The following is an 11,239-nucleotide window of genomic DNA, read 5'->3' on the forward strand; positions in this document are numbered from 1 at the left end:
TCTCGTGTTTTAGAATTTTCTACTTAGTACTCCCTCCGTTCCAAAATAAGTCTTATGATTTTAGTTCAAATTTGAACGAAAACCATGATATTTATTTTGAAGCAAAGGGAGTACGTACATAACTATCCATTTTTATTTAGTTGCACACAAATTGGCAAGTATTCCAGAAACCTTCATCAACTTTATGACTCTTTACCATGATATTTTAGGAAGTTATAATAGATACAAACATCAAAATATATACTAGCAATTCATTAATGCCATAGAACAATGTATGAAGATTAAAAGTTATTTTCTCCAATCTAAAACATGGTCAAACCCAAATAAATAAATAAAAGAAGTCCTCTGAAAAGCAAACACCTACATCATGCTCGTTACAAATTTAGTTAAATTCTATTTGCGCGACCGATGCTAAAAATGTATATTAAAAATAATGTATGTTTCCAAGTTACTACCTGTAATAAAAATAATATAGTTTTAATATCAAATGTCGAAAACATAAATTGCAATTATAAGTAAGTATCAAAGTTTAGTATAAATAAATTATAGTTGTCTAATTAATTTCACCAATGGGCCTTTAATTTATTGGACCCGAACTGCTTGTTCGATAACTGTCGATCAAAAACTTTAACCGCAATGTCCTCAATACGACATAAGAGAACATACTGAAAAAGTAAAATTAAATTGCAAGTTTTATGCTAACATGAAATTTGTTTTATTAAAGATTTATCGGTTCCTAACACATAGATTTGTTAGTGATTTGAACGTCTTAACCAGGCTGGTTTGTTGGTGATTCGCAAGTCTTAGCCCAACTAGTATTTAACAATTTGACCAGTTTTAGGTTTTTTTATTTTGTGATGGTTTATAACATTTTGTATATGTTGATTTCTAATGATTCCCAAATTTTTAAATAAACTGGTATTATTATTACTCTTAACTTCGCAAACTATTGATTTTTTAAGTTTCGCGCTCACCACTTCATGACAATCAAGCAAGTCAAAGTGAAAATAGTTTTTCATGGCCTTGTTTCATTACTGATGATTTATTCGTTCTTGGCATCTTGTTTTTTATGATTCAAAACTTCTCGGCCTCCTCCTCTCCTGCTCATCTCATCATTCTGATCAAACGAGGCAAAGCTAAAAGTGTTTTTCTGCCCTCTGCATTTTCTGTAATGATTTATTGCCTCTTATCCCATTCTTGATTAAATAGAGTTAAAGTAATACCAGCAAACTCATGTAGCTTATTTTGTTCCTATGTAAGTGAAATTTGATTACATAGAGTGAACTTTGTAGTATGCTCTTGTATGTATTGCCACCAACATAAATCTAGTGCCACCAAAGAACAAAGGACAATAATATGAAGAACTAGGTAAGTAGTCATGAAGTCTTCCCAAAGTACTATGTACGTGCGTCTTAAAAAAAGATCACGACTATGAAAGAATCTGTTGTCACTTGTGTTGTCACAACTATACCTAGTAACCAAGGAAGCACTCCAAGTAATATATAGTAGATCACGGATTTACTAGTGATCACTTATAAGATTGATTTTCTTAAAGATACATACTGAATCCTCTTGTCTTTGTCAAAGACTTTTTAGATGATTAACAACATAAAAATAGATGACAATCTGCCTTTTCCGAATTATGCTTTCACATTATTGCCTATAATTATAGATAAGTCAATTATATTAATGATTATGTCATTTCACACCAGAGTACCGATTCAATTGGTAGTTAGAGGGCATATTCCTCTCAGCCCTATAATATGTTACACCAGTTGGAAAGCATGACCCTCATGGACATTTGAAAAAGGCTATGATTTATGACTTAAAACATAGAGAAGACGGTCATTAGATGATCCTACAAACATGAAAATGAAGAAAAAGAAGTAAATACTAACATATAGCTTCTTACTTGTTTCATGAGTTACTTGGGGTTGTGTTTGAAAGCATTATATACAAAAAGTTTGTGCAGTACTTTCCAGTTTCAACAAGATCTGGCTCTAAGTTGCATTTACTGACCTACACAAGCTAACTATCGTGGCTTATATTTTTCCCCTAAAACAAGTAATATTTGATTAAATAAACTATACTAGATGTGTCTAGCAAAGTATACTGCTCTCCCTTGCCCACATGATGTGACTGCAAATTGCTAAATGTGAATGAATTGCACTATGAAAGGATTAGTGGACAAATTGCTAACAATGCAGGAAATCATATATGAAACATTAGACTAAACTAATACCACAAGGTTGTTGTTTCGAAAGGACAACATGGCTATGGTTCCAAAGCATGATGAAGTAAATATTTTGAGAGAAAAGTAAGATAACAGCAAAATAGTTTTTATCCAAAAAAAACTGCCTAAATGCCAAACAAACTCACGAACAGAAATTGGTTCCCATTCATCTGAGCACTGCAGAAAATAGTTTAAACACACACTAACTTTCAGATAGTTTGCCCAGAATTTTTATTTTACTTAGGGGAAAAGAACAGTGAGCATTGCACAAGGAGAGGCAGAATAAACAAGAAAAATATGCCAATTTAACTTTATAGGTATTTGCTTAAACTGTTTAACCATGATTTTGTAACTGAAGTCCACTACTTTTGTGTATTATTATGTTCTTCTATATGATAGTTTATATTTAATTGGATGCTAATTATTTTCGTTTCTCTTGAACCATGTGAAATTACTTGATGGTCTTCATTATTTTTCTTAGTTTTGTATTTGCTGTCTTGCAGGTACTTCATTATCATCGATGATCTATGGGATGTATCAGCATGGAGTATTATTAAATGTGCTTTCCAAGAAAATAATCTTGGTAGTAGATTAATAGTAACTACAAGAATCAACAATGTGGCAGAGGCATGTTGTTTTGGTCACCACGAGCGCATTCTAGAAATGAAACCTCTTAGTGAAGAAGATTCAAGGAAATTATTTTTTGATAGGATATTTTGCTCTAAAGAAGCTTGCCCAGGTCAACTCAGATATGTTTCAGTTGAGATTCTCAAGAAATGTGGTGGTTTGCCACTTGCAATTATTAGCATATCCAGCCTATTAGCAAGTGTAAGTTCCAACCAAAAGGAGAGATGGAAGTATGTACTGAATTCTTTGGGGTCTGTGTCGGGCACAAATCTCACCTTTGAAGCAATGAGACGGATCTTGAATCTTAGCTACAAAAATCTTCCTCACCACCTCAAGACATGCTTCTTGTATCTTGGTATGTTTCCAGATAACTCTGAAATATATAGGCACAGGTTGGTAAGACTATGGGCGTCTGAAGGTTTCATTAGCAAAGCACATGGACAAAGCCTAGAGCAGACTGCGATAAGTTATTTCAATGAGCTTGTCAACAGGAGCCTTATTCATCCTGTATGTGTTGAAAGGGATGGGTCAGTAGGATCTTGCAAAGTACATGATATGCTGTTGGATCTTATCTTGTACAAGTCTGCACAAGAGAATTTTATCACTGTAGTCGACAACACAGAGGCCATTACAGAACAGCTTCGAATGCCCCGTCGGATGCTCTTCAACTTGGACGGTGCAACATTACAAGGGGACGTTAGTATATCACAATTGCGGTCATTTGCAAATTGGAGAGGCTCCATGACTATACCTCCTCTGACAGAGTTCAAGTATCTTCGAGTTTTTATTGCTGACTTCAGATCTAGTTCTGCCGGTGGCAACCAAAAAATCGACCTGACAGGATTGTGTAAGTTATACCAGCTGCGACATATATGGATTCGTGATTGTCACAAGTGCCAGCTACCAACGCAGATTAGCGGGCTACAAAAGTTAGAAACATTTGAGATAGATGGGCAATATATCCCAATGGATATTTTTCACCTGCCGTGCTTGTTGTGCCTGCGTGTTCCAGCCGCTAAAAGGCTGCCTGAGGGTATTGGTAAAATGACATCCCTACAACATCTGAATTATTTTGACATGCTGCACAACTCACTCGACAATCTCAAGGGCCTAGGAGAGCTCACCAATCTGGGTAGTCTATTTCTCAGTACCGGTTTTTCCTTAGATGTGAACACGGATGTTCTAAACTCTTCTTTGGGGAAACTTTGTAACCTCGAGTCGGTGTACATATTTTCACCTGGTAATTTCTTTATACCTAAGGCACTAACTTTGTCGCCTCCTCCCCCCAACCTTGTGGCACTCTACATGTGGAAAAGATCCCTCGTCCCTAACTGGATTGGAGAACTCCATAACCTTCAGACCTTGGATCTCACTGTTGAGAAGTTGGACAAGGATGGTGTTGGTATTCTTGCGGAGTTACCAGCCCTCATCGACCTGCAATCAATGTTTGATAGAGCCCTGGAAGAAACAATTGTCATCGATGGGGCAGCATTCCCAGTCCTAAAGAGGTTTCATATCCCGTGGGAAAACATGTCACACCTGACCTTCCTTGCTGGGGCAATGCCTAAGCTCCAGAGCCTCTCTTTGGTGTTGACGCCAATGGGTGGAAGCAGGACGAGGATGCCGCACCTACAGGTATCGAGAACTTGTTAGCACTTGACACAATCCATGTACGAATCTGGAGTGGTACTGAATCTGAACAGAGAAGCGCAGCGTCAGCCATCAGGAGCGCTCTCAACATGCATCACAGCCGTGCTCACATTACAATCGATATGAAATACTGATGCTGAATTGTAGTGGTTGGAGATGGATTACTGTAAAGCTATTACTGTAAAGCTATCACTTTGCTTTGCATTTCCTTCCCGTCGGAATATCAAGCTATCACTTTGCTTTGTGTTATCTCCTAGTTATCTCTAAGATGACGCATGATCACGCACGCTTTGCTTGGGTTTGTCCTGTGTTGTAATAAGGCTTGATGGTGGGCAGGAGTTGGCACTTATTACTTGCTGCTCCGTTGACTAGCCAGCCAGGCATTATATGCGCTTGTTTGTGTAGGTTTGTGTGCTCAACTGAATGTTTATTCCTTGGAGTACTGTTTGCATGTCGCAAAAGGTCAATTGAGAGGTTGTATTGGGCTACATGAATTCCTATGCGAGTTTGTGTTGTATCGCTGGATGTTATATCTATAGGTTCTTTTCCTTTGGACATGGATGTCACTCTGTATATTGTCAGTGTACATGGAGCGGTAGCAGAGCATGAAAAAGTTTCCGAATATGTTGTGTACATGGGCTCGGATGAATTATTTTCAACAGGTTCCTTTGCTTTGGACATGGATGCTGTACAGGGAGCAGAGCATCCCTGAGCATGCATGGGGAAGTTTCTGAATATGCTGTGTTGGCAGACGCAGCCAACCTGAATAATCGATAGGCAGTGTTGTAGTGGATGCGCTGCCGGGAAAAGAATCGATGAAACAGCCAAGCTCCATGCGATAGGCAGTGGTGTAGTTAAGTTGGACAAGGAGTTGCAAAAATATTTGGACATGAGCTCAGGAGATATCCGCTAGTGAACGATTCATACAATACATTCTTTGTTCTAGCTAGACCTCCAATTGCCTTTGTAGTTCACTGGTTCAACCAAGCTCAGAGGTTCAGTGGTTTAGGAACGGTCAGCACCTAAAAGTTCAGAGATTGGAATACACTTCAAATGCTGTAACCGGGGGGAAATAACGTATGTGTAACGGACGCGCGCGCACACACACACGCACGCATCATAGCTTCTGACACTGGCATCGGCACTGAACAAGCGAATACATCTGACCCACGCATCACTTTCAAATACATCGGATCCACACATCACCTTCTCTTCCTAGACCACAACACGCTCATAGGAAGGAAACAACTCTTCTTCCTAGCCCACATGGCATCAGCATCTGTTGATAGATGAAACAGCATGAGCTTTCCATATGAACAGGGTACCGATAGGAATATGTACAAGTCTACCAAGTAGGCACGCACAACAAGCATCAAATATATCGATTGCTGCATCCGATGCATCAAGTTGACGCTGGGTATTTGCAAGGAGCTGACTATCACATTGGCCACTAACAGTAAATTACATGAAAAGAACGAACATGCCAATCAGGGAATAAGACTTCAAAATATGTACTCTGCAACCATCCTGCTGAGCACATAGCACCGGGCCACAAGCTGAAATTTCTCTATGCGCATATGTAAGCAACCTTAGAGTTCATACAATAAGAATGCACTACACTGGCAGATTTATTCGACAAGAAAACAAGGTCGTGGGCTCATAGCAGATGCAGCAGCTGGGGGGCTTGATAAAGAAGATGCAGAGGAGACAATAATGTGGCTAAAAGGGGTGTAGATGAAGAAATGATATGATACAACAACATAAGGAGCCTGATTAAATACATTATGGCCAGGGAAATAAAAGCATAAGGTGACCTCCTTCCTGTTTAGCAGTTGTTTAGCAGTTGTTTAGCAGTTCAATAGCAGACAATCAACAAACACCCCAAAATAAACAGTTCCACTAAATTGACTTGCGGCTATCCATATTCATATGTGGAGCTGCTAGACGAACCATCTGTGTTTTACACTACTGATTTCTGGAGTAAACTGTATTGGATTGTAATCACATAAAAATAAACTGTCAGAACTAACTCATTTCTTTCCAAAGTGCTGCTCTGAGCTGTTGTAATTTGATGAGTTCTACTCATAGACAGATTACATATAAAAATAAAGAAACTGGAAATAATCTAATGATGTGAACAACTATTCATATGTAGTTCAAATTACAAGGCCAAGGGCAGCTCTGGAGTACTAGAATATTGCAACAAAGAGGCTTCACAAGATAATAAACGAATATTAATAGTTATCCTTAGTCTAATAAGTTTCCAACTGCACAATAAATTATGCATTAGATTATCACGTAGATGCCCACCAACAATAGTTAACCTGCAAAAGAGCTACGCTTGCAAGAAATAAGCAGAATGGAAAAGAAAATTATCATCAAATAAATAGTTGAATCGTATTTTTTGTTGTTGTATAAAACTGAGATCAAGTTAAATAAAAGTAAGCAGACAAGATGCTCACCGCTTCATATAGTTGGGACAGACAATGATGGTGGAAAACCAACATATAGTCGATCAGGTAAGGTGGATTCAGTAAGCTCCGCGAACAACTCGATCTGCAATGTCTTGACGTCCACGGAAAGTAATTCAAACTTGAGCTTCTCATGTGAAGATGTGGTGTGCAGCGCTACCATGAGCAGGTATCCCCCGCCTACACCAACCAGAGTAGCCTTTACCGGCAACGGGATGAACTTCTCCAAGTGCCATTGGTTATTCCTCAGAGAAGAATACTTCAGCAAATATGTGCCATCTTCGCTGTCCTGGTCTTGGACTTTACTGAGCATTCCGAGCATTCCTTGTGGCGCCTCGACAATGACAAAACTGCTACTCCATCCTAGTTCAGGTGGTAGGTCGACAGCAGAGAAGTCCATGGTGCGTGGATCAAGCAGAACCAACTTGTTCAGGAAGAGCAAACGCCAACAGAAGCATCCGTGGACAAACTGACGATCAAACAGCCCATCCTCCGCTGGCGGCCGATCAAACGTAGCCTGAGGAGCACTCCATTGGTAAAATGCAAGAGAACGCCACTGCCCATCCAAAGAGGAGAAGACAAACAGCATATTCATTCTGCATTGCACCAAGCACATGACCCTGAATGATAAAGGGTCCTCCTCCTCATCGCCCGGAGCAAGGAAAGTCTCCAGATCGTGGAGCTCCCGCTCACGGGCCAGCGCTTTCAGGTCGCCCGGGACGGCAGGCAGCAGGATGTAGCGGCGGTGCACGGGGTCGCACACGGCGAGGTCCCTGACCAAAAAATTGTGGTACTGGAAGCGGCGCACACCAAGGACGCCGCTTTCTTCTTGGACTGGGGCGCCGGCGAGGAGGGCGCGTCCGTCCAAGAAGTCAATTGGCCTCCAGGTACGGCCGGCGGTGGAGGGGACTGGGGAGGAAGGAGGAGCAGGAGAAGTCGAAGCCGGTGAAGGCGCGGGCGGCAACGGCGGACGGGGTGCGGTGGCTTGTCCATGATGAAGGTACCGTCGCCGACCGCTCCGATGAGAGGCGGCGGGTGGAGGGCATGGTAGCGGCGGAGGAAGGCGTGGTCGGTGATGAGATGGCGGAAGGAGGGGCACACCGCGGAGGCGCGGGCTAGGTCAACAGCACCGGGGAGACGGAGGAAGATGTCGTGAAGGAGCTCGTCTGGGGTTCGGAAGATCGGCGTCCCCGGCGGTGGTGCTGGCTGCGGCGGCGCCATCGGGGAAGTGGGGATTTACCGTTTTTTTTTCTTTTTGATGAAGAGTGGGGATCTACCTTTTGTTTTTTGAGACAAAAGAGTGGGGATCTACTGACAGAATGTGCATCTCTTATGTGGCTTCTTCGATGGGCTTGCTGAGGGTTGGGCCTCCTAAATGTTCGTTTTTATGGCCTTTCCATTTATTCATCTAGATAGCCTGAAAATTTTGTATTCATTTAGAGCCTGATGAACAACCTGCTGCATTATTTGGAAAAATATGTTAGTCACCCTCAAATATTCATGTTAGTCTAACGGTGGCTCATATTCTTCGGCGTTCGATACAGCCGTGTTTTGGCGTGACCCTTTCGGTGAATACGCAAAGTTTGCGTACTATTCCATTGATAGGAGAAGTTCAGAGTGAGTACAAGAGGTGGTACGACGCATGACATGAACGAAGAAGGTGTGAACATGATGCCCGGAGCAAAGAGAGAACAGATGCTCGGCCCAAGCAGAGAAACACCATAACACCATAGTAGAAGTGGGGATCTACTATTTTTCTATTTCTTTTTGATAAGAGTGGGGATCTACTGACAGAATGGGCATTTCTTATCTGGCTTCTTCGATGGGCTTGCTGAGGATTGGGCATCTCTTATCTGACTTTGTTTTTTTTGGCAGCAACGTTTAAAAAAAAATTGAGAATACCACAGTTTCTGGAAAAAAAACCATGGTTTTGAATACTTTGCTGTGTTTGGCTTCAGAAAAGACCAAAGTTTCGTAAACCACAGTATGTCAGAAACCATGTTTTTTTGCGGTATCGGGAAAAGAGGTCCCGACCTCTTTTTTTAAAACAGAACGGAGAGAAATCGTTGGGCAGATTGCAGTTGACGTTGCCGTATACGTTGAGATAAGGATATCTAGCTGTGATCCCATCCTATTTTCCCTCTTTCTGTTATATGGTAAAACAACTTGTATTATATCTCCAGGTTAAAGCCGATTCAGTTAGATTTGTTTACGGGTAGCAGGTCTCTCGGGTCCTTCCAACCGGCGTCATCTCCATCTCTTCTCTTCATCATGAGCAGATCAAGCTCACCACAAGGGAAAAAAGGTATGAGCTTGTTATGCACTGATTAGTATACAATGATCTTGCATGCTTCTCCATCGATTCCTCGGCTGCCGATTAATGATCTTGTTGTGTGAAGACTAGAATATCTTACAATTGTGTGTTCCTTTGAAGCGGGATATATATAGGTGGATTAGTTGAAGCTTTCAATGCCAGCAACCCATGCAAAGGCCATGCGTGGACGAAGGATGGACATATTCTAGATCAGCTGACGCGCATGTAGGTGCATCAGAGATAGTCATATTCTACAGATCCTAGTATATAGCTAGATCGAGTCGGACGCGTGCATGGCTGCTGCATGCAGCCAGCCGCCGTTAACAGACGTCTAATTACTCAGTCATCTATTCCAAATACTTGGGTCAAAACTTTGATAAGACAACACCAGCCAAACACATGTAAAACTAAGAAAAATATTGTTTTTAAAAAACTGCGGTATTCCTTGCCCACCCAAGAGATTACTCTGGTTTTCAATTACCACAGTTTAAAAAATACTTTGCTGCCAAACTAGGCCTAAATGTTCGTTTTTATGGCCTTTCCATTTATTCATCTAGATAGCCTGAAAAAATTGTATTCATTTAGAGCCTGATGAACAACCTGCTGCATTATTTGGAAAAATATGTTAGTCACCCTCAAATATTGATGTTAGTCGAACAATGTCTCATATTCTTCGGCGTTCGGTACAGCCGTGTTTTGGCGTGACCCTTTCGGTGAATACGCAAAGTTTTCGTATTATTCCATTGATAGGAGAAGTTCAGAGTGAAGGAAATATGCCCTAGAGGCAATAATAAAGTTATTATTTATTTCCTTATGTCATGATAAATGTTTATTATTCATGCTAGAATTGTATTAACCGGAAACATAATACATGTGTGAATACATAGACAAACATAGTGTCACTAGTATGCCTCTACTTGACTAGCTCGTTGAATCAAAGATGGTTATGTTTCCTAGCCATAGACATGTGTTGTCATTTGATTGACGAGATCATATCATTAGGAGAATGATGTGATTGACATGACCCATTCTGTTAGCCTAGCACTTGATCATTTAGTATGTTGCTATTGCTTTCTTCATGACTTATACATGTTCCTGTAACTATGAGATTATGCAACTCCCGTTTACCGGAGGAACACTTTGGGTGCTACCAAACGTCACAACGTAACTGGGTGATTCTAAAGGAGTACTACAGGTGTCTCCAAAGGTACATGTTGGGTTGGCGTATTTCGAGATTAGGTTTTGTCACTCCGATTGTCGGAGAGGTATCTCTGGGCCCTCTCGGTAATGCACATCACTATAAGCCTTGCAAGCAATGTGACTAATGAGTTAGTTGCGGGATGATGCATTACGTAACGAGTAAAGAGACTTGCCGGTAACGAGATTGAACTAGGTATTGGATACCGACGATCAAATCTCGGGCAAGTAACATACCAATGACAAAGGGAACAAAGTATGTTGTTATGCGGTTTGACCGATAAAGATCTTCGTAGAATATGTAGGAGCCAATATGAGCATCCAGGTTCCGCTATTGGTTATTGACCGAGAATAGTTCTAGGTCATGTCTACATAGTTCTTGAACCCGTAGGGTCCGCACGCTTAAGGTTTCGATGATAGTTATATTATGAGTTTATGAGTTTTGATGTACCGAAGGAGTTCGGAGTCCCAGATGAGATCGGGGACATGACGAGGAGTCTCGAAATGGTCGAGACGTAAAGATCGATATATTGGACGACTATATTCGGATTTCGGAAAGGTTCCGAGTGATTCGGGTATTTTTCGGAGTACCGGAGAGTTACGGGAATTGCCAGGGAGTGTATGAGCCTTATTGGGCCATACGGGAATAGAGGAGAGAGGACGAAAGGAAGGAGGCGCGCAGCCCCCCTCTGGTCCGAATTGGACAAGGGGTGCGGCCCCCTTTTCCATCCTCCTCTCCCCCTCTTT

The 11,239-nt window shown here is 41.3% G+C and overlaps 2 pseudogenes; one reads left to right on the forward strand and one right to left on the reverse strand.

Annotated features, from left to right (window-relative positions):
• Positions 1-4,644, forward strand: part of LOC119280246 — an 8,429-nt pseudogene extending 3,785 nt beyond the window's left edge.
• A 2,332-nt stretch (positions 4,645-6,976) lies between these two features.
• LOC119280247 lies at positions 6,977-8,202 on the reverse strand (annotated as a pseudogene).
• Between the last annotated feature and the right edge of the window lie 3,037 nt (positions 8,203-11,239).

This window comes from Triticum dicoccoides, chromosome 3B, assembly GCF_002162155.2.
Source record: "Triticum dicoccoides isolate Atlit2015 ecotype Zavitan chromosome 3B, WEW_v2.0, whole genome shotgun sequence".
Taxonomy (NCBI): Eukaryota; Viridiplantae; Streptophyta; class Magnoliopsida; order Poales; family Poaceae; genus Triticum; species Triticum dicoccoides.